Raw genomic sequence first — 24,413 nt, 5'->3', positions numbered from 1 at the left:
TCTGCATTGTAGTTATATTAAGAGCAGAATCCTATTAATATAACTCTTGATTATCTCTCAGCTGTCACTGCCTAGAAATTTGTTGATACAAAATAGACATTGAGTAAATATATTTTAAAGGAAAACTATATAACTATACAAATGAAAACTCGAAATTTTGTGTGCATATCATAATGACTTGAGAAGATAATTTTGAGCAAGCCAAAATAGCTAAACACTGATCTATAAGCTGACACAGCAATATATATATATATATATATATATATATATATATATATATTAGTTTAATCAATACAGTGTCACAGTGCTATTTTTAAATATAATCAACATTAGCTCTTACTTCAATTTCAGCTTAACCTGCTTTGAACAGAATAAAATATTACCAACACCATTAGATCACATAAAAATACTAAAATAAATACTAAAATACCATAAGCTCGTAATATAATTTAACTTTTCAAGAGTTCCTCCCTTTTTTATTTGTTTTCTTTTAACTAGAGATAGTGAGGAAAAGAAACTATAGTACCTGAGCTTCCTTCAGTGTGGTATGGACTAAAATCAAACCTGGATCATGCACATATAAAAGCAGTGAACTATTCAGGTGGCCAATTTTTCAGGTTCTCTGAGGGTTTAAGTATTTAATTAAAACCAAAGAACACACACACACACATTGTGTGTTGTTTTTAATTTTTTAATTTTAATTTCTTATTAGTGAACAGAGAGAGAATCAGAGCATCGCTCTGGCATATAACATACATGACATGCCATAGATTGGACTAGGGATTTTATGCTTGAAAGCCCAACACTTTATACCCTTATCCTTTACTCCCTTGAAGGCTGCTTTTGTTTATTTTTTTCCTTAAGGAAAAACAAGATAAATAGGAATCAGGTGGGTGACATGGTATAAAGAAGCACACACATATAAAGACAAGAAAAATAAATAATAGTTTCTGGCGATTTTTCTTGAACACATTAAGATGTGTTAGTAACATTAAACATTCCATAGTATCACACCATGCCCATCATTAACTTCCAAGGCATTATCTTCTCACCTCCTTGCTGACATAGCCAACAAAGTTCTCACAAAGTCTTAGAGGTAGTGGATTGCTTCTGTTTTTCCTTCTTGCTCTTCCTTCTCTATTTCCTTCTCCTACCATCCTTCTTTTTTTTTTATAATTTATTACTTTTAATTGAAGTAGTATTACAATATTATACCATTCTATGAGCTTTAGATTTTTATCAATAAAAATTAGCATGTTTACATAATCCAGTAAATTCTCCACTAAACATCAGTTCTGTCAATCCCGTACTAATAACTCCTTTGCCTGACCTTCATTTTCCTTCTCCTTGATTCTGCTATCATGATCATATAGTGTACTGTCCTTAGCTTATTATTTTTGTATGTTTCCTTACGTGCCACATAGGAGTAAAATAATATGGTATTCGTCTATCTTCACCAGAACTACCAAAATACAATACACTGTAGACCTACTCATGTTGTTGCAAGTGGAAATAACGCATCTTTTTATACCCCAATAGCATTCCACTCTGTATATATCACATCTTCTTTGTACAATTATATTTCAGTGGGGGCTTAAGTTGTTTCCACGCCTTAGCTATTACAAATAATGCTAAAATAAATGTAGAGATGTTTATAATTTTTTTCAATTATTGTTTTATATATATTTTAAATTCTTATGTATATTTATTTCCACTTTTGTTGCCCTTGTTTTACTGTTGTAGTTATTATTGTTGTTGTTATTGATGTCGTCGTATTTAGATAGGACAGAGAGAAATGGAGAGAAGCAGGGAAGACAGAGGGGGGAAAGAAAGATAGACACTTGCAGACTTGCTTCACCGCCTGTGAATTGACTCCCCTGCAAGTGGGGAGTGGGGCTTGAACCAGGATGCTACGCTGGTCCTTGTGCTTTGCATCATGTGTACTTAACCTGCTGTGCTACCTCCCGGCCCATCCTCCTTCTTTTCAAATTCATGTTTTAATTCTATATAAGAATATAAAATTATAGTTCCAGGGGTTGGGCAGTGGTGCACCTGGTTAAGTGCACATAGTACAGGGCAAGGACCTGCCCAAGCATACGAATTCAAGCCCTGGCTCCCCCTCTGCAGTGGCATGCTTCAGGAATGGTAAAGCATGCCTGCAGATTTCTATGTTTCCCCCTCTCTATTTTCCCCTCCCCCTTCAATTTCTCCCTGTCCTGTCCAACAAAATTGAAAAAAAAAAAGGGGGGGGCCTCTTGGAGCAGTAGATTCTTAGTGAAGGCATCAACCCTGGAGGCAAAATAAAATGAAATAAAATTATAGTTTCCTATTTTTCAACATGATTCATTTGTGTGAAAATATTCTGTCAGTTCTGTGACTCTTTGTGATCCAAGCATCCTGTCATATACTTATATTCATGTACCACAATTTAAGCGATGGATCTTTAAGTGACATTTCAGTTCTAATAGTCTTGGAGTTAATAATTCTAACTCTTCAGGAATGCACTTGTCATATAAAATCAAAGAGGTCCCCAAAGTACTACTTAGATTTAGTGACTTGCACACATAGTATTTTCAGCGATCAGAGGAAATAATTGTTTGAAATAATTATAATGTCTTAGAGTATAGTAAAAACACTGAGTATCTGCTCATAGTTGTGTATCCCCTTGTACTGTCTCTGATTTCATAGCTTATATTTAATATAAAACAAAAAGTCCATGTGTAGACTTTGCAAAACTAACAAGAAAAATATAATATGAAAAACATTTCACATAACAAAAGATTATTTAGGTATAGATAAATAAAAATATTTACATACTCAGTTTCCACACCCCCTCTAAGAAAATAAAAAAGTGAAGCAGAATAGATAAGGATAGAAAAGGAGAAAGATCACCTTAATTTGTCGTGTTTAAAATATCTTATGAAACATGATAATTGAAGTCATAAAAGTAAATCATATCTCACAGAGAAAAGTGTTTAAATTAGAAAATAAAAGAAAAAAAAGTTAAGAACTCATGCATATTGGCCTTTAAGAGAGGGTACAGTTCAGCATCAAAGCATGGTCAGAGAGGCTGAAGATTCATTAGCATTCATTGGCATTTAATGAAGCCAAAGGAAGAAAAATATCTGTCCTTACCTCTATTTTTCATCTCTAGGTTATCTTTGCTTCAGTCTTTTTTAAATAAAAAATATTTCTTCTATTTTTCATCTCTAGGTTATCATCACTTTAGTGATGATAAAATAAAAATAAATAAATTTAAAATAAAATAAAGATATTTCAAATAAAAATTTTTTTTCAAATAAAATATTTCTTCCTCTCCTTATCCTATTCCTCTTCTTTTATTATTATTTTCTTATGTGGTTATTAATATTTTGTAGTAAATACAGTAGTGGTACATGTGTAACATTTCTCAGTTTTCTGCAAAACACTCTCACTCCCAGCCTAAGTATTCCTTTACTATATTGCACCAGGACCTGACCCCACCCCCATCACCCCCAAGCCCTAGAGTCCTTTATTTTGATAAATTAACCCAAACTTAGTCCAAGTTCTTTGTTTTTCCATTTCTGTTCTTATTTCTCAACTTCTGTCTATGAGTGGTATCATTCCATAATCATTCTTTTTCTGGCTTATCTCACTTAAAATGATTCCTTCCAAGATGAAATGAAGGTGAACTCATCATTTTAAATAATTAAGTAGTATTCCACTATGAATATATACCACAACTTACTCAGCCAGTCATCTGTTGTTTGACACCTAGGTTTTTTCCAGATTTTAGCTATTACAAATTTTACTTCTGTTAACGAAAAGTACACTCACATCTTTTTGGATTGCTGTGATTGGTTCCTTAGGATACGTTGCCAGTAGCAAGATTGCTGGGTCAACTTTGTGAGAATGCTCCAGACTGCTCTTCATAGAGACTATACCAATTTACATTCTCACCAGCAGTGTAGGAGGGTGCCTTTGCCCCACAATTTCTCCAGTATTTTTTGTTACTAACCTTTCTGATTCTAATGTATGGCATTCTTACATAGTTGAAATGGCATCTCATTGTTGTCTTTATTTGTATTTCTTTGACAGTCAATGACTTGGAGTATGTTTTCATTTGTCTGTTGGCCTTCTAGATCTCTATTTTGGTAAATATTCTGTTCATATCTTCTCCTCATTCTTTTATATTATTAGTGTTGTAATTATTGTTGTTGTTGTTATTGATGTCACCATTGTTGGATAGGACAGAGAGAAGTGGAGAGAGGAGGGGAAGACAGAAAGGGGGAGAGAAAGATAGATGACTGCAGACCTGCTTCATCTCCTGTGAAGGGACACACTTGCAGGTGGGGAACCGGGTGCTCGAATTGGGATCCTCACATGCTGGTCCTTGCGCTTAACGTGCTGTGCAACCTCCAGACTCCCTCTTCTCCCCATTCTTGAATGAGGTTATTTGATTATTTTTGTTGTTGTGTTTTACGAGCTCTTTGTTTTTGATTAACCTTTTGTCTGATGTAAGGCATAAAGATCTTCTCCCATTCTGTAATGAGTTTCTTTGGATGATAGTTTCTTTTGCTGTGCAGAAGATTTTCAATTTGTTCTTGTCCCATTGATTTATTTTTATTTTAGTCTTTCTTGCAATAGTATTTGTATAATTGAAAATGTCTTTAAAATTTAGATGGAAAAGAGTTCTGCCAATATTTTCCTCTAAGTATTTGATAGTTGCTGGTCTAACATCCAAGTCCTTGATCCATTTGGAGTTTGCTTTTGTGTATGATGATTATAGTGGTTCATTTTCTTTTTTCTGCATGTTTCAACACAACTTTCCCAATACCATTTGTTGAAGAGACTCTCCCTTCTCCATTTAATAGTTTGGGCCCCTTTATCAAAAACTAAATGTCCATAGGTTTGGGGGATTATTTCTGAGCTCTAAATTCTATTCCACTGTTCAGTATGTCTATTTTTGTTTCATTACTGGACAGCTTTGATTATAATGGGCCTATATTATAGTTTGAGATCTGGGAGTCTGATGCTTCCAGTACTGTTCTTTTTTTCTCAAAATTGTGTCAGTGATTCTAGGTGTTTTCTGGTTCCAGATAAACATTTGTAGCTTTTTTGTTTTCTATTCTCTTAATTTAATTGTGTGAGATCTTGATGAAGATTGCTTTACAACTCTATATGGCGCATATCACTTTGATGATGATAATTTTTCCAGTCCGTGAACATGGAATACCTTTCCACTTCTTTGTGTCTTCTATTTCCTTGAAAAGTGAGTAAGAATTTTTAGTATACAAGTCTTGCACTTCTTTCCTGTGTTTATTCCTAGATATTTTATTGGTTTTGCTTCTAAAATGAATGGGACTAATTTAGGGATTTCCTCTTCTTCTGAACTGGCATTTTCATAAAGGAATTCCACAGACTTTATAATGTTAATTTTGTAGCCTGACACTTTACTATATTGCCTGATAATTCCCAAAAGTTTCCTGCTGGATTCTTTAGATTTTTCTATGTATACTATCATATCATCTCCAAATAGTGGCAGTTTGACTTCTTCTCTTTTAATCTGTATTCCTTTCTCTTGCCTGATTGCTGTGACACGAACTTCCAACACTATGTTGAATAGTAATGGTGATGCCTAGTATCCCTCTCTAGTACCTGATCTAAATGGGAATGCTTCAGTTTCTCACCCACTGTGTGTGATATTGGTGGTAGGTTTGCACTATGCCTCTTTTTCCTCCTCTTATTGTTTCTTCTTCTCCTTTTCCTCCTTTCCTTTCTTTTTTAAAATTTGGGTAAACAGAGAGGTGGTGGTGGTGGTATTATTGAAATGAGGGATTGAATCTATAGCTCTAATGACCAAGGAGGTGGCACAGTGAGTAAAACATTGGACACTCAAACATGAAGTTCCAAATTTGTTCCCCAATATCATATGTGCCAGATTGATGATATGGCTCCTTCTCCCTCTATCTCTGTCTTATAAATAAGTAAATAAAAATATTTTTTAAAGAGAGGAAGGGGATTGGTAGTGTACCTAGTAGAGTACAAACATTTCTATTCACAAAAATCTAGCTTCTCATGTGGTGGTGGTCGAAGGGAGTTCATGAGCAGTGCTGTAGGTAATTCTCTCTCTTCCCTCTCTCCCTATCTATTTCTCTCCCTCTATTAAAAGTAGGGGGCTGGAAAATAGAGGGGCACTGGTTGTGGTGGAGTCATTGCAGGCAGTGAGCCTCAGCAATAACCCCAGTGGCAAAATAAATTAATTAAAATCTAAAACTAAAATGGCAACTACATAAATAAATTAAGATAAGACACACACACACACATACATACACACACACCTTTGTTTTTGAAAAATTATTGCAAGTGTTATTAAAATACACATAATACTTTATTTACTTTTTGCCTCCAGGGTTATCACTGTGTACAAATCCACTGTTCCTGTGGCCATTTTTTTCCCGGTGTTTTTGGATAAGACAGAAAGAAACTGAGAGGGCAGAGGAAGATAGAGAGGGAGAGGGAGAGGAACAGAGACACTTGCAGACCTGCTTCGCCATGTGTGAAGATAGCCCCCTGCAGGTGAGAGCCTGAGGTTTGGAGTCTGGATCCCAGTGCTTCATACCATGTGCACTTAACCCTCCCAGGCCCCCCCACACGTGATATATTTTACAGCCATTAAAATATAATACAAAAAATGACCCAATAAACTTCTTGGATTGCAGAAAAATATTAAAACATTACTGTCAGGTTTTAGTCACCATATACTAATGTGAAATAAATGGTCAAAACCACAAGTTAACAGCCAGGGATAAAAGCCTGAAAATTGTTCACTTGGAGAAAGTGCTGCTTTGCAAAGCTAGCAAACCCAGGCTAGGTACTGGTCCCCACCACCTTGAAGGTAGCTTTGGAGTTGTGGTCTCTTTTTTCTTTCTCTGCTTTCTCAGTGTCTATCTTAAAAAAAAAAAAAAAAAAAAAACAGAAGAAAGGAGAAAGGGATTAGAAAATAATACCCCCCCAAAAAAAGAAAAGGACACCCAATTATATGCTATGTATAGCTGTAACAGATTTACTTAAAATGCAATATGAGTTGAAATAAAAATATATACACATATTAATAAAAAGTAAGAAGTAATCATGCTAATTTTAAATTATTTAGTTTTCAAAGAAATTCAGATTATGAGAGGGACATAATAAAATTATAAAAATGTCAATCATCTAAGAAGATATAAGAATACAAAACGTACTACTCAAATAATCAAGTAGCAAATGTATTAAATATAAACTGATAGAATTAGAATAAGATAAAGAGCCACAATTATAGTCATGATAAAAATTACCAAGGATTTAGAATAACTCAATACTACAATCAAGCAAAACAATCTAATGGTATTTGTAAAACACTCTGCCCAATAACAAATGAATACATATTCTTTTTTATTTTTTATTTACAAAAAGGAAAGAAACATTGACAAAACCACAGGACAGGATGGGTACAGCTCCACACAATTCCCACAACCAGAATTCTGCATCCCCTCCCCTCCCCCAATAACCCCTCCACTCCTCAACCCTCTGGGAGTATGGATCCAAGGTCATTGTGGGATGCAGAAGGTTAAAGGTTGGACTTCTGTAATTGTTTCCCCAGTGAACACAGGCGTTGACAGGTCGACTCATACTCCCAGCCTGTCTCTCTCTTTCCCTAATGGGGAAGGACTCTGGGGAAGTGGAGCTCCAGGACACATTGGTGGGGTTGTCTGTCCAGAGAAGTCTGGTAGGCATCATGCTAGCATCTTGAACCTGGTGGCTGAAAAGAGAGTTAACATACAAAGGCAAACAAATTGTTGACCAATCATGGATGGAATAGCGCAGATTAAGAGTTGGAGGGGGGTTTCTCCATTTTGTAAATAGCTAGTAGGCATATTTTATTTAATTCCAAAGGGCCTGTGGCTATACTAGTTTTTTTTTTTTTTTCCCCTTTTTCTTTTTGTCCCTGAGCATGAAATCTGATATGTCAGTGGACCCAAGTTATTGTGTGGGGAAATGATGTCATGACTGGGAAAAGGATCAGAAAACTGGATCAGGTAGGATCATTAGGGAGAGTAGCTCCCTAATATGAGAATGGGGTATAAATATTGTTGACTGTAAACCTCATTGATTTGATCTGATCTGGGGCCCATAATTAGCTTAAGAGTCTATGTGACATCTACATCCCTCTAGATCTGAGCTCACAGTCTGTGGTCATGAATATGAACGAATGTTCCATGCTGCTCCAATATTGACCCATCTTCCTCAGGTGTAGCATAGAGTATGTTGTCCATCCTCCAAAAGGAGGATGGAACATTCTCTACCATAGTTGATCCAAGTTGAGGGCAAGGTCCCATGGGGACCCACAAAGGGGTCTATTTTGTTGTTCCTGATAAAAATGACCAGTAACAATGGAGAGAAGGATCCATTCTAGGTCTAGGTCACATCTGTTTGGGAATCTCAGGACTCCCAGATTAGGGCCCCAGGGAATGGAATGGCCTTACTAAAGATTCATCATTGAAGTATGCCAGTCTCTTATGAATACATATTCTTTTCCAGTGCCCATAAAGCATATACAAAGATAAGATACCCTGTAGGTAATTATACCACACAATTTTTCTGACTACAATCAAATCAAAACAGAAATAAAATCTTCAGATGTTTAGAAAAAAAGACATCTTTCACATAATTCATGCATCAAAGGGAAGATTCATGGAAATTTTTTTAGACATTGATAAAATAGACCAAAATTTGTGTGAAACAGTCAAAGCTGTTCTGTGGCAAGGGAGGTAGCTGAACAATAAAATGTATATTTTATGTGTGTGGGGTCCTGGATTTAATACCTAGTACTATGTGAGAGCAATAAAGAGAAAATAAATAAAGCTCCATGAATTGAGAAATAAAGCTCCATGAATTGAGAAACGGTGTTCTGATATATTATAAAAAAATCACCTGATTAAATAATTGTGCTGGAGAAACAACTCAACAGTAGAATACTTCTATGTAACGTGTTTTATCTCCGGTACTACACTTAAAAAATAGCACTGAGGAGAATGTATACTACTGAATGTATACATTAAAAAAGGCAAAAGCTTAAAAAGCTTACTCTGGGATTCTGCCTCTTTGCGAGTGCTTAGGGAGAAAAAAAGAAACATACCTAAAATGAGCTGAAAGAAGAATAAAGATCACAAAAAAATCAATGAAATTGACAACATGAAAACCAGAAAGAAAATAAATGAAACAAAGAGCTAGTTATTTGACTAATTTAATATAGTTAAAATTCTTATAGTAAAATCCTTAAAGGTAAAGAGAATATGAAACTAGTCAATATAAAGTTCTATATAGGGGATATCACTAAAGATACTTAATAAATCAATGGAATAGAGAGGAAATATTATAAGCAACCCTATGCATATTAATTAAAAAACTTAGAAGATATAAGATAGTTTCTCCCAGAATATCCTACAGTTCATCGAATACGAACTAAATACCTTCAACTGCCATTTTACTTCCAAGAAAATTGAATTCTGAACTTAGAAATTCTGAAAAAGAAATTTTCATTCCATAATGAGCTTACTGGAGAATTCTATTTAATATATGAAAAATAATTAACACTGACACTACATAATCTCTACCGAAAAATAGAATATGTATGCTTTTGAAATGTACTTCATGAAGCTAGTGAAATTGTATCTCTCTTATTCTATAGTCTTGTTACTATTTCCATTTTATAAATAAAAATTAACAAATTAAAAAAAAACTCAATCTAGAGCAGTGAAGTCCCAGTGACAACAAAAACAAAAAGAAGTCGACTCTGAATATTTATAGGCAAGTTTAACACATTTCTTATCAAACTCCCTAAAAGTATGGATGTGTATATTCATATACTAAATTTAATTGTAAATTTTATATAGAATGGTAAAGAATATGCTAGCTAATTAAAAAAATAAGAATATATTATAAAGAATAAGATTTCCTATTTATTATTATATAGGCCCTATACTGACTGAGTATATTTGTAGAGTGATAAATACATGCATTACTAAGACAATAATAGAAAGCAAATATAAAAGTAAATTTGTCCAAACGCAAAACAGTTAAATGGCAGATATACTTTTTTAAATCTTTATTTATAAAAAGGAAACACTGACAGAAACTGCCAGGCTAGAGTGGGGGTGCCTCTTCCCTGGGCATGTGCTCTCTTAGGTTGGAGACAACTCGACCAGACTCAGCCTGGCCTGCAACTCAGTCAGCAACATGGGAGATAGATGACTCAGGAACTCGTGGCAGCTTGGTAATGCAAAAAGGATATATTGATCAGAGAGCCAATGCTTTTATAGGATAAAACCAGAAGTGGCAAGTCGGAAACAGAAATGGCTAGGGAAAGGGATGGAGAAAGGCAAAAGCACACTGGGAAGGTAGAAGCTTCCTTAGTAACTGTTGCAAGGGTTTTAACCAGTGGGATTAATGTTACTCTGCAGGCAGGGTGGCTCTCAAGATAGATCAATGGGATGGGTGGGGATCTTTCAGACAAAACAATGATTATGTAAATAGGCCATAGTATCAGAATGCAGGATGGGGGGAGGGGGGTGAGGGCTGGCTTAATGCCAGACAAAAAAAAAAAAAACACTGGATAAGAGGGGTACAACTCCACACAATTCCCACCACCAAAACTCCGTACCCCCTCCCTTTCCTGATAGCTTTCCTATTCTTTATCCCTCTGGGAGTATGGACCCAGCGTCATTAGGGGATGCAGAAGGTGGAAGGTCTGGCTTCTGTAATTGCAGATATACTTTTTTTTTTTAAATTTTTTATTTAAGAAAGGATTAATGAACAAAAACATAAGGTAGGAGGGGTACAACTCCACACAATTCCCACCACCCAATCCCCATAACCCACCCCACACATGATAGCTTTCCCATTCTCTAGCCCTCTGGGAGCATGGACCCAGGGTCGTTGAGGGTTGCAGAAGGTAGAAGGTCTGGCTTCTGTAATTGCTTCCCCGCTGAACATGGGCGTTGAATGGTCGGTCCATACTCCCAGTCTGCCTCTCTCTTTCTCTAGTAAGGTGTGTCTCTGGGGAAGCTGAGCTCCAGGACACATTGGTGGGGTCTTCAATCCATGGAAGCTTGGCCAGCATCCTGGTGGCATCTGGAACCTAGTGATTGAAAAGAGAGTTAACATATGAAGCCAAACAATTTGTAGAGCAATCATGGATCCCAAGTTTGGAATAGTGGAGAGGAAGTGTTAGGGAGGTACTCACTGCAAACTCTAGTGTACTTCTGCTTTCAGGTATATATTTTGCAGTAGTTTATGGATACGTGTGAACATAAGCTCTCTCTCACAGAAACTGGTGTATATCTAGGCTATGGGACTTTGTTAGAAAGTGAACTACCTGAGATGAAATTAGAGTGTACTACAAAAGGAAAGGTCTCACCCGAGTAATGAAGCTGAAGGGTTCTCATTCCACACGTGAAGTCTCTGGACACAGTCTGAGGTGAAGCATGTTGAGGTGGCAACCGTTGCGTTGCTTAGGTTGTGATCGGCGGATGCAATATTATTTGGTTTGGATTGGGAGATGCATACGGGAAAGTGGGCCCTATCCAAGGGTTCCAGGACTGGGGGAAGTAGGGGCTCTATAGTGGAGATGTGAGGTTCCTGCTATCTTAGGGTTCAAAAAGACAATCGATAGTTAATATTATCATCACCTTATTTGTTAATTGGGTTAACTTTGAAAAGTCCCTTTGTTATGGTTTGCTGTACAGTATCCAGTATCTTGTATATAGCTGTGCTATTGGATGCTTCTAATCTACTTGGTCTAGGCTTTTGAGAGAGTCCGCATATCAAATACATAGCCTATATATTAAAAAGATTCAGTTTGGCTTTTGAGAAACTTTGAGACATACAATTGATTTCCCCCCTCTCATATTAATTAACTACTGATTTATACGTCTACATTTTGCTAGGAGAGTACATAAACACCATTCCCACCACTAAAGGACTATGACCCATCCCTCCCGCCCACTCCCAGCCCCACTGGCCCAGGAAGCTGCATGTCTACCCCTCTCCACTGGGTTTTTACTTTGGTGCCCTACTTACAATTTGATCAGGTCCTGCTTTTAGTTTCCCTTTCAGATCTTCTTAGTCAACTTCTGTTGATGAGTGGGATCATCCCATACTCATCTTTATCTTTCTGACTTAGTTCACTTAACATAATTCCTTCTAGCTCTGTCCAAGATGGGTCAGAGAAGGTGGGTTCGTTGTTTTTGATAGCTGCATAGTATTCCATTGTGTATATATACCACAGCTTTCTCAGCCACTCATCTGGTGTTGGGCACCTGGGTTGCTTCCAGGTTTTAGCTATTATGAATTGTGCTGCTATGAACATAGGAGTACACACCTCTTTTTGGTTGGGTGTTATGGAGTCCTTGGGGTATAACCCCAGGAGAGGAATTACTGGGTCATATGGAAGGTCCATGTCTAACCTTCTGAGAGTTTTCCAGACTGCTCTCCACAGAGGCTGTACCAGTTTACATTCCCACCAGCAATGTAAAAGGGTTCCTCTGTCCCCACATCCTCTCCAGAATTTGTTGCTGCTGTCCTTTTTGATGTATGCCATTCTTACAGGAGTGAGGTGGTATCTTAGTGTTGTCTTAATTTGCATTTCTCTGACAATCAGTGACCTAGAGCAGTTTTTCATATGTTTGTTAGCTTTTTGGATCTCCTCTGAGGTGAATGTTTTGTTCATTTCCTCTGCCCATTTTTGGATGGGGTCATTTGCTTTTTTGGTGCTAAGTTTGCTGAGCTCTTTATATATTTTGGTGATTAGTTTCTTGTCTGATGTCTGGCATGTGAAGATCTTCTCCCATTCTGTGAGGGGTCTCTCTGTTTGTTTAATAGTTTCTTTGGATGTGAAGAAGCTTTTCAATTTGATGTAGTCCCATTGGTTTGTTTCTGCTTTAGTCTTCCTTGCAATTGGGTTTGATTCATCAAATATGTCCTTGAGGTATAGGTGGGAAAGTGTTTTACCAATGTTTTCCTCTAAGTATTTGATTGTTTCTGGTCTGACATCTAGGTCTTTGATCCATTTGGAGTTGATTTTTGTTTCTGGTGAGATAAAGTAGTTCAATTTCATTCTTCTGCATGTTTCAACCCAGTTTTCCCAGCACCATTTATTGAAGAGAGCCTCCTTTTTCCATTTAATGCTTTGGGCCCCCTTATCAAAGATTAGATGCCCATAGGTGTTGGGATATACTTCTGGGCTTACAATTCTGTTCCACTGGTCTGTGTGCCTATTTTTGTTCCAGTACCATGCTGTTTTGATGATGATGGCTTTATAATATATTTTAAGGTAGGGAGTGTGATGCCTCCATTTCTGTTTCTTTTCCTTAAGATGGTTTTGGCAATTCTAGGTGTTTTCAGGTTACAGATAAATGATTGTAGTGTTTGTTCTATTCTCTTAAAGAAGCTTGGTGGAACTTTGATGGGTATTGCATTAAATTTGTATATGGCTCTGGGGAGAATATTCATTTTGATGATATTTATTCTTCCAATCCATGAGCATGGGATATTTTTCCATTTCTTGGTATCAGTTTCTATCTCCTTGAGTAGTGACTCATAGTTTTCAGTATACAAGTCTTTCACTTCTTTGGTCAACTTTATTCCTAGGTATTTGATTTTGCTGAAACAGTAAATAGGAGTGATTTCTGGATGTCTTCTTCTTCAGATTTAGTGTTTGCATAAAGAAATGCCACTGATTTTTGTGCATTGATTTTGTACCCTGATACCATGCTATATTGCCTAATAACTTCCAGTAATTTTCTACTGGATTCTTTAGGTCTTTCTATGTATACTATGATATCATCTGCAAATAGTGAGAGTTTGACTTTTTCCCTTCCAATCTGTATCCCTTTGATTTCTTTCTCTTGCCTGATTGCTATGGCAAGAACTTCCAATACTATGTTGAAGAGTAACGGTGACAGTGGACAGCCCTGTCTAGTCCCCGATCTGAGAGGGAATGCTTTCAGCTTCTGTCCATTGAGTATGATGTTGGCTGTAGGTTTGCTATATATAGACTCCACTATCTTGAGGAATTTCCCATCTATTCCCATTTTTTGTAGAGTTTTGAGCATGAATGGGTGTTGGATTTTGTCAAAGGCTTTCTCTGCATCTATTGAGATAATCATGTGGTTTTTGGCTTTGCTTTTATTGATGTGGTGAATGACATTGATTGACTTATGGATGTTGAACCAGCCTTGCATTCCTGGGATGAATCCCACTTGGTTGTGATGAACAATCTTTTTGATGTGTTGCTGTATCTGGTTGGCCAAGATCTTGTTTAATATTTTGGCATCAATGTTCATCAGAGATATTGGTCTGTAGTTTTCCTTTTTTGTTATATCCCTATCAGCTTTTGGTATCAGAGTGATGTTGGCTACATAAAAGGTGGAAGGGAGTATTCCTGTTTCTTCAATCTTATGGAATAGCTTAAGAAGTATGGGTACTAACTGTTTCCTGAAAGTTTTGTAGAATTCGTTTGTGAAGCCATCTGGTCCAGGACTTTTGTTGTTGGGGAGATTCTTAATAACGGTTTCAATTTCTTTGTCTGTGATTGGTGCATTTAGATTTTGTAGTTCTTCTTGGTTCAATTTTGGAAGGGCATAGGTTTCTAGGAATTGTTCCATTTCTTCCAGATTCTCTAGCTTGGTGGCATATAGTTCTTTATAGAAGTTTCGCAGGATTCTCTGGATTTCTGTGGTGTCAGTTGTGATATCTCCTGCATCGTTTACAATTCTATTAATTTGAGTCTTCTCTCTTTTTTGTTTAGTGAGTCTGGCTAGGGGTTTGTCAATTTTGTTTAATCTTTCAAAGAACCAACATTTGGCTTCATTGATCTTTTTTATGGTTCTTTTATTTTCGATGTTGTTCATTTCTGCTCTAACTTTAGTGATTTCTGTCCTTCTGGTTGCTTTAGGGTTTCTTTGTTCCTCTTCCTCTAATTCCTTGAGGTGTGCAGTATGGTCGTTCATTTGGGCTTCTTCTTGGTGTTTAATATGTGATTGTATGGCTATTAAGTTTCCCTCTCAGTACTGCTTTAGCTGTGTCCCAAATATTTTGATAGGTTGTGTCTTCATTTTCATTAGTTTCCAGGAACATTTGAATTTCCTGTTTGAGTGAGTCTCTGACCCAGTGGTTCTTAAGGAACATGTTGTTTAGTTTCCAAATTCTATGTCTTTTAATAATTTTCCGTTTGTTGTTAAATGTTAGTTTTACTCCACTGTGGTCTGAGAAGATACTTGGGATGATTTCAATGCTCCTGAATTTATTGATGCTGTCTTTGTGGCCTAACATGTGGTCTATCCTTGAGTATGTGTTATGTGGATTTGAAAAGAAAGGTGTATTCCAGTTTTTTGGGGTGGAGGAATCTGAAAATGTCCAAGAGATCTAGTCTGTCAATCTCTTCATTCAATTCTCTTGTATCTTTATTGGTTCTCTGCTTTGTTGATCTATCTAAGTGTGAGAGTGGGGTATTGAAGTCTCCCACTATTATTGTATTACTATTGATGTATTTTTGAAATTCTTTCAGTAGATGCTTAATGTATTTAGATGGTCCCTCGTTGGGTGCATAGATGTTAATAATTGTTAAGTCTTCTTGGCTCATTGATCCTCTAATCATTATGTAATGTCCTTGCCTATCTTTTATTACTTTATTTAATTTAAAATCTATCGTGTCTGAGATGAGAATGGCTGTTCCTGCCCTTTTTTGTGGACCGTTAGCCTGTATAATAGTTTTCCATCCTTTCACTTTAAGTCTGTGTTTATCTTGTTGTGACAGATGGGATTCTTGCAAGCAGCATATGGTTGGGTTATGTTTTCTGATCCATCCCCCCACCCTGTGCCTTTTGATGGGTGAGTTTAAGCTATTGACATTTATTGATATTATGGATTTAATGTATTGTAGTGCCATTGTTCTAAAAAAATTTGTTTACTCTGATATAATGCAAGTATTATAGTGATGTTCTTGTTTATAAGAGGTCTTTTAGTACCTCTTTCAGGGCCGGCTTGGTGATGGTTGCCTCCTTTAACTGTTGCTTGTCTAAGAAGGTTTTGATCCCTCCATCTAGCTTGAATGAAAGTCTAGCAGGATATATTATCCTTGGTTGAAACCCTTTTTCATTCAGGGCTCGATAGATATCTTGCCACTCCCTTCTGGCTTTTAGAGTTTGAGTGGAGAAGTCTGCAGATAATCTTATGGGTTTTCCCTTGTATGTGACTTTTTGTTTCTCTCTTGCAGCCTTTAGGATCCTTTCTTTATCCTTACTTCTTCTCATTGTGACTATGATGTGTCTTGGTGTCTTCAGGTCTGGGTTGATTCTGTTTGGTACTCTCTGGGCCTCTTGAACCTTGATATCCTTTGTGTTATTCAGGTCTGGGAAGTTTTCTTGTATTATTTCCTGTAGAATGTTTGCTTCCCCTTCCTCTCTTTCTTCCTCTGGCAGGCCAATTATACGGATGTTACTTCTTTTGATATCATCCCATATGTCTCTGTTGTTGTTTTCAGTGTCGCAGATATACTTCTTAACAAATGATGCTAGATCAACTGCACATTCATACAAAAAGTCTAATTCTAAAGAACATTCAAAAGTTTTCACTGATATAAATGCTCAGTATAAATTTATAAACATTTTGTAGAGATATGTAGAAATTATTAGTGCCTAGGACTAGGACAGGAGTATATTGTCATAACCATTAAAGCAAGATCAACAAAACTATAATATTCAATTCAATTTTATAACAATTAAAGTTTCTTTAAAGAAAGATCCTGTTAAGAGTATTATAAGAATAATAACCGTACTATATCAAATATTAAACATATACTTTAAAACACTTAAAAATAAATAATACTAAAACCAACCCAATTTGAGAAAAGGACAGATCATATATATCCCCAAAGAGGATTTACATATGTTAATAAACACATGAAAAGATCTTCAGCATCATTAGCTATTAGGGAAATGCTAAATACATGTTCAAGTAGAAATAATTATCCACAAATCAGAATGATTACAATTAAAATAATGACAACACTAAACACTAAATAAGGCATCAAGAAACCGATTCACTGCTATGCTGCTGATTGCATATATAAAACGTCATGTGGGAAATTAAATGGTATAGTCCTTCTGGATATCAGTTTTGTAGTTCCTTGAAAAACTGGATATATGGGGATTCGAGTGGTAGTGCAGCGTGTTAAGCGCACATGGTATGAAACTCAAGGACTTACCTAAGAATCCTGGTTTGAACCTCAGGCTCACTTTACTGGCAGTGAAGTAGGTTTGCTGGTGTCTGTCTTTCTCTCCCCTTCTCTGTCTTACCCTCTTCTTTCAATTTCTCTCTGTCCTATCCAAAAACAATAACAACAACAAGGGCAAAAAAATGGTAAAAGTGGCCTCCAGGAGCAGTGGATTCCTAGAGCAGGCATCAACGCCCCAGCAATAACCCTGGAGGCAAGAAAAAGAAAAAAGCTGGACATACAACAATAGTATGACCATAAATTGTATTCCTGGTCTTTATTCCAGTAAAATTAATTTATATTCACAAAACCCTTTTTATAGGGAGCTGGGTCGTAGTGCATCTCATTAAGCACATACAGTACCATGTGCAAGGACCGGGGTTCAAGCTCCTCCTTGCTCCCCACCTGAAGAGGGATTCTTCATGAATGGTGAAGCAGGTACTGCAGTTCTCTCTCTCTCTCTCTCTCTCTGTCACTTACTCTGCTCTTAATTTTTCTCTGTCCTGTCAAATATATACAGATGGGAGCAGTGGATTAATAGTACAGTTATGAGTCTCAGCAATAACCTATCTATAGCAATTAAAAAAAAACAAATAATATCAGCATTCTTCAATAGTGAATATTAAGCTGACACATTGTGCCATGGAGTACCATTGGACTATAAAAAGGACTACACACAGAAACCTGTAAGAATCTCTAAAGAATTACAGAATGTATTTACATATTGTTCTTAAAATGACTGTTCCGTAGACATTAAGATTATATCTAGAGATACTCAGTGTTAGATGACAGGATTTGCATACCCAAAGTCATAGGTTCAATCCCAGGCACTGCACATGTTGAGTTGAGCAGTGCTCAGGTTTCTTCTATGAAAATAAATAAAATTTGTAAGTTATAATAGATTAACTTTATGAGAGGTTAGTTAAGGTGTGCTTGTGACAGGGGTTTGCAAAACAGTTCACTTGGATAGTTTGCTGCTTTGCCATGTATATGACCCATGCTCTAGCTCAGCCCCCACCACATTAAAGGAAGCTTTTGTGATGTAGTCTCTTTTACTTTCTCCATTCATATCCTCTCTCTCTCTCTCTCTCTCTCTCTCTCACGCCTTTTCTCTACTTTTTCTGACCCTAGCTTCAAAAGGAAGGTATGGGGGAAGAATGTGGCATTATAAGAACTATAAGAGCACAAGATAGCCTCTTGGTTATGGAAGTATTCTGTATTTTGATAAAATCAACAGAAGAGGGAAAACACTATCATTGTCATGTATTTTTTGTAATACTATAGTGTTTCTAGTTGATATAGAAGAAAATGAGTGAAGGATAAAATGGATCTCCCTATTATTTCTTTATAGGTGCAAATGAGTCTACAATGATCTCAAAATAGAAATTTAAATATTGGGAGTTGGGCGGTAGAACAGCCGGTTAAGTGCAGGTGGCGCAAAGAGCAAGGACTGACATAAGGATCCCCCTTCAATCCCCTGGCTCCGCACCTGCAGGGAAGTCACTTCACAAGTGGTGAAACAGGTCTGCAGGTATCTATCTGTCTCTCCTTCTTTCTGTCTTCCCCTCCTCTCTCCATTTCTCTCTGTTTTTCTCTGTCCTATCCAACAATAACATCAATAACAACAACAATAACCACAACAATAAAAAACAACAAGAGCAACAAAAGGGAATAAATAAATGAATAAAATTTCAGTATAATGAAAATTCTAAATTTATTTAACCCCCCTGTAGGTTAAGTTGTCTGTTTTTATAAAATAAACCTATTTTCACAGTTTTTGGTATATTTGATGCCATAAGAAGAAGCTGCAAATCAAAAGCAAATTTAAAGGATGTGGAAACAACTATCTATGTAAGCAAATTTTCTTTGGTCATCACTGTGGTTTTACCTATCCAGGCTCAAGTTTTCAATTAAAGAGAGATAGAGGGGAGGGGCATGGACTTGAACCTGGGTCATGTGGATGGCTAAGCAGACTCACTATACTGGTGAGCTTTCCCAACAGTTCTATATTTTATTTATTTTTAAGTCACAATAAAAGATTTAGTAAAACTGTCATCATGATTTGCTTAGATCTGGTTCAATACACTGCAAGGTATCATTTCTCTACCCTGATCTGGCACTTTCAATTTAATCTTAAGTGCTAAAGAACAAATCATAGTCAAAAGAGTGTTGAGAAAGGTTCATTTAAGTAACCTTAAAATTGTAACTCTCTTTTATTACTGTGACACAAATACTGTGTGACATATAAACTACTCAGACCTGCAAATACTTAATATGAACTTCTCCCTGGAAGCAAGGAGTTATCTTTCATATCTATGTAACCTGCAGTGGGAAGTTTAACATACTGATACTTTACCATACAAAGTTAACTCATTAAGAGTTTGCTTTTGCCAGAAATCAACATTCAAGAACCTATCTTACATCACTTAAATTCTCTTTCTCCCTCCACAAACGAGAATGATACTTTGGAAGTGTTGAAGAGAGAGCAAGGCATGCTTTATTTGGATTTAGAAGGTTTCATTTTCTCCTGATAGAAGTTATGAACATTTAGAACTTTGTCTTCTCAAATACCAACAGTGGCTTGCCTTTTCAAGGGTGGACTAGACCTACTACAGAGTCCAAAATGTGTTCGTTAAAATAATGTATTTATATCAAAAAGTGTGGCATCATTTTGATAAATGAGTAGATTAGATGAAAATTATTAGTATATTCCAAGAAGAATATTAATGTCAATTTAAAATAATTTTAGGATGATAGTATCTACTTCCTATTATTATTTCAGAGGATATGTGGTGGCACAACCTGGTTGAAAGCAAATGTTGACATGGGCAAGGACCAGAGATCCAGCCCCTGCCCCCCATCTACAGAGTGGATGCCTCACTAGTGGTGAAGCAGGTCTGTAGATGCCTGTCTTTCTCTCTCCCTCTCTGTCCCTGCCTTCTAAAATTTCTCTCGGTTCCTTCTGAAATTTCTGTTTGTTCTATTAAATGAAATATAAAGAAATTGGTGGGGGGAGGAAAAAGTGGCTGCTGCCCGTTGGCTGCTGGAAGTGTTGAATTTATAGTGCAGGTGCCAAGCACCAGTGATAACCTTGCTGGCAAAAAAAAAAAAAAAATCACAAAATGGAAACCTGTTAATTCTTGCCCTTGATGATATCTGTTAAAAGTTTATAAGACTTTTTCATCAACCTAATCCTCGCTTTCTCAGAATATATAAATTTTTGCCTAAGCATTTTTTTTTGCTGTCAGTAGTCTTCTTTATCTGTTCCTTTTGCCATTGAATATTAGAATACTTTTCCAATAGCTTAAGTACATATCTAGGAGGCACTGACTTTAGGCCAAATTGTATAACTTTGACCACAAGAAAAAGTGGAAGTGAAAGATGTTAGCATGGAGTGGAAATGGAAGAGATATAGCATGTTTCCAATTTCATTTTTGCACTTCTGCTCTCCAATAGGTTTAGCTATTCATTTTGCATCTGCAAAGATATGTAGGACAAGCAACCTTAAATATAAACCAAGTCCAGTAAGATCACACAGGCAATAGTAGTCTATAAATACCCAGTAATAGCAGGGTAGGATAGCATTGATTTGGGTATTAAAATTGCCTTATTTTAAGTCTTGCTTCTACTATTCAGTTATATTATACTCGTAAATGAATTAACTTTTAATTCTCAGTTTGTTGTCATGTATGCACTTAATCCAATAACTCTCATCTCAAAAATTATCTGAGCTCAGAGTAAACACTCAAACTTTTTCATCTGCATTCTTTCTTCATAAGTTTTACTACCTCTTAGCCCAACCTAAAGCGTATCTCTATTCTAAGTTCCAGGCCTTTCCCTGTTTGATATACTGTGAAAACAAAAAATGTGTTCTGGAATACTGACATTATACTCTTCTGGGAAAAGAATACTTGGAATGAGAAAGTGAAATAAGCTAACCAAATAAAAACTTTTGCTAACAATGATAGTAGTGATTAATAAAAATATCAGTAAGAGGAGTTTGAAAAGTCAAAGTCTATTCCACCTAGTGTCTTAAGAATACAATGAAGTCAAAATCTATTCCACCTAGTGTCTTAAGAGTACAATGAAGTTAAAACTATTAATTTCTATGTATGTTGGGTACATAGAAATTTTCCCAGAATGTTAGTCATCATTTAAGGAACTTAAATGATGACTTCGTTTGATCTCTCTGCTTTTCAAGAGAATTGAGGCCCAACATGATGAATTGTCTTTTCCCAAATTAATTAATGGAAAATCTGTTACTTAAACCAGATGATCTCACTCATAGACAGAAGTTGAAAAATAAGAACAGAAGGGAAAACACAAAGAAAAACTTGGACTAGGTTTGGTGTATTGTACAAAATAAAAGACTCTGAGCTGGGGGGTGTTCAGGTCCTGGAACACAGGCAGACAAGGACTTAGTGTGGGTTGAATTGTTGTGAAAAACAGAAATGTTATGCATGTACAAACTACTGTATTTTACTGTTGAATGTAAACCACTAAAAACCACTAAAAACCCAGTAACTACATTAAAATAATAATAATGATGATAAAAATATTAGTTTCTGACCATGATATCATAACATTCGTCTCCCCCCCCAAACACACACACACACACACACTCAATTTCTATGTTGGCCAACATATATTACTTTTAATATTTATTTATGTGAGAGTATCAGTCTGGCAAAGGCAATGCTGAAAATTAAACACAGGACTTTGTACTTTCAAGTCCAAAGCATTATTCTCTGTGCCAACTTCTAGACCACTACATGCTAGCATTGCATGCACAATGAAGAACAACGGAGATCCTGTGAGATTTGGAAGGAACTGTTATGGTTACTTAAAGATTACAGATCTGACAGTGTTGGAAACAGCTAGACACAAGAATTTGTCATTTGAATCATCCTTTCCTCATCATATGAGACTGCCTCATCTCTCTTTGATGGCGTGGACCTCTGTTCCATTATTAAAACAGAGATCCTTTGTTTGACTGATTTTCTTTAGAATTTGCAATCATAAGTTGTTCACATATTATGGTTTTAAATTACGCCTTTAGGCCTATAATTGTTCAACAATTTGTTTGGCTTTGTATGTTAACTCTCTTTTCAGCCACCAGGTTCCAGATGCGAGCATGATGTTGACCAGACTTCCCTGGACAGACAACCTCACCAATTTGTCCTGGAGCTCTGATTCCCGAGAGCCCCACCTCACTAGGGAAAGAGAGAGGCAGGCTGGGAGTATGGATCGACCTGTTGATACCTATGTTCAGTGGGGAAACAATTACAGAAGCCAGACCTTTAACCTTCTGCATCCCACAATGATCGTTGGTCCATACTCCCAGAGAGTATGGACCAACTATGTCATTCATCATCTTTCATGGTATTCTCCCCACCCACCCACCCACCCACCCCAGAGTCTTTTACTTTGGTGTAATACTCCAATTCCATTTCAGGTTCGACTTGTGTTTTCTTTTCTAATCTTGTTTTTCAACTTCGGCCTGAGAGTGAGATCATCCCATATTCATCCTTCTGTTTCTGACAAGATCGGCTGAAAACGGTGAAGTCACCATTTTTTACAGCTGAGTAGTATTCCATTGTGTATATATACCACAACTTGCTCAGCCACTCATCTGTTGTTGGACACCTGGGTTGCTTCCAGGTTTTGGCTATTACAAATTGTGCTGCCAAGAACATATGTGTACACAGATCTTTTTGGATGGATGTGTTGGGTTCCTTAGGATATATCCCCAGGAGGGGAATTGCAGGGTGATAGGGTAGGTCCATTTCTAGCCTTCTGAGAGTTCTCCAGACTGTTCTCCACAGAGGTTGGACCAATTTACATTCCCACCAGCCGTGCAGGAGGGTTCCTTTGACCCCACACCCTCTCCAGCATTTGCTGCTGTTACCTTTTCTGATGTATGACATTCTCACAGGAGTGAAGTGATATCTCATTGTTGTCTTGATTTGCATTTCTCTGACAATCAGAGATTTGGAGCATTTTTTCATGTGTTTCTCAGCCTTTTGGATCTCTTCTGTGGTGAATATTCTGTCCGAGTCCTCCCCCCATTTTTGGATGGGGTTATTTGTTGTCTTTTTGTTGAGTCTGGCAAGCTCTTTATATATGTTGGTTATTAAACTCTTATCTGATGTATGGCATGTAAAGATCTTCTCCCATTCTGTGAGGGGTCTCTTGGTTTGGGTAGTGGTTTCTTTTGCTGTGAAGAAGCTTTTTAATTTGATGTAGTCCCATAAGTTTATACTTGCCTTACTCTTCCTTGTGATTGGATTCGTTTCATTGAAAATGTCTTTAAAATTTATGCGGAAAAAAGTTCTGCCAATATTTTCCTCTAAGTATGTGATAGTTTCTGGTCTAACATCCAAGTCCTTGATCCACTTGGAACTTACTTTTGTATTTGGTGAAATACAGTGATTCAGCTTCATTCTTCTGCATGTTTCAACCCATTGTTTCCAACACCATTTGTTGAAGAGACAAATGATGATGAACATAGATGCGAACATATTGAACAAAATTCTAGCCAACCGGATACAGCAGTATATCAAAAAGATTGTTCATCATGACCAAGCGGGGTTTATCCCAGGCATGCAAGGTTGGTTTAATATACATAAATCAATCAATGTGATCCACCACATCAACAAAAGCAAGACCAAAAACCACATGGTCATATCAATAGATGCAGAGAAAGCCTTTGACAAAATACAACATCCCTTTATGATCAAAACACTACAAAAAATGGGAATAGATGGAAAATTCCTGAAGATAGTGGAGTCTATATATAGCAAACCTACAGCCAACATCATACTCAATGGTGAAAAACTGGAAGCATTTCCCCTCAGATCAGGTACTAGACAGGGCTGCCCACTATCACCATTACTATTCAACATAGTGTTGGAAGTTCTTGCCATAGCAATCAGGCAGGAGCAAGGAATTAAAGGCATACAGATTGGAAGAGAAGAAGTCAAACTCTCCTTATTTGCAGATGACATGATAGTATACATGGAAAAACCTAAGGAATCCAGCAAGAAGCTTTTGGAAATCATCAGGCAATATAGTAATGTGTCAGGCTATAAAATTAACATTCAAAAGTCAGTGGCATTCC

This window comes from Erinaceus europaeus, chromosome 2 (genome assembly GCF_950295315.1).
Source record: "Erinaceus europaeus chromosome 2, mEriEur2.1, whole genome shotgun sequence".
In the NCBI taxonomy this organism is placed as follows: Eukaryota; Metazoa; Chordata; class Mammalia; order Eulipotyphla; family Erinaceidae; genus Erinaceus; species Erinaceus europaeus.
The sequence above is the reverse complement of the archived record's forward strand: the minus strand, read 5'-3'. Positions refer to the sequence as shown.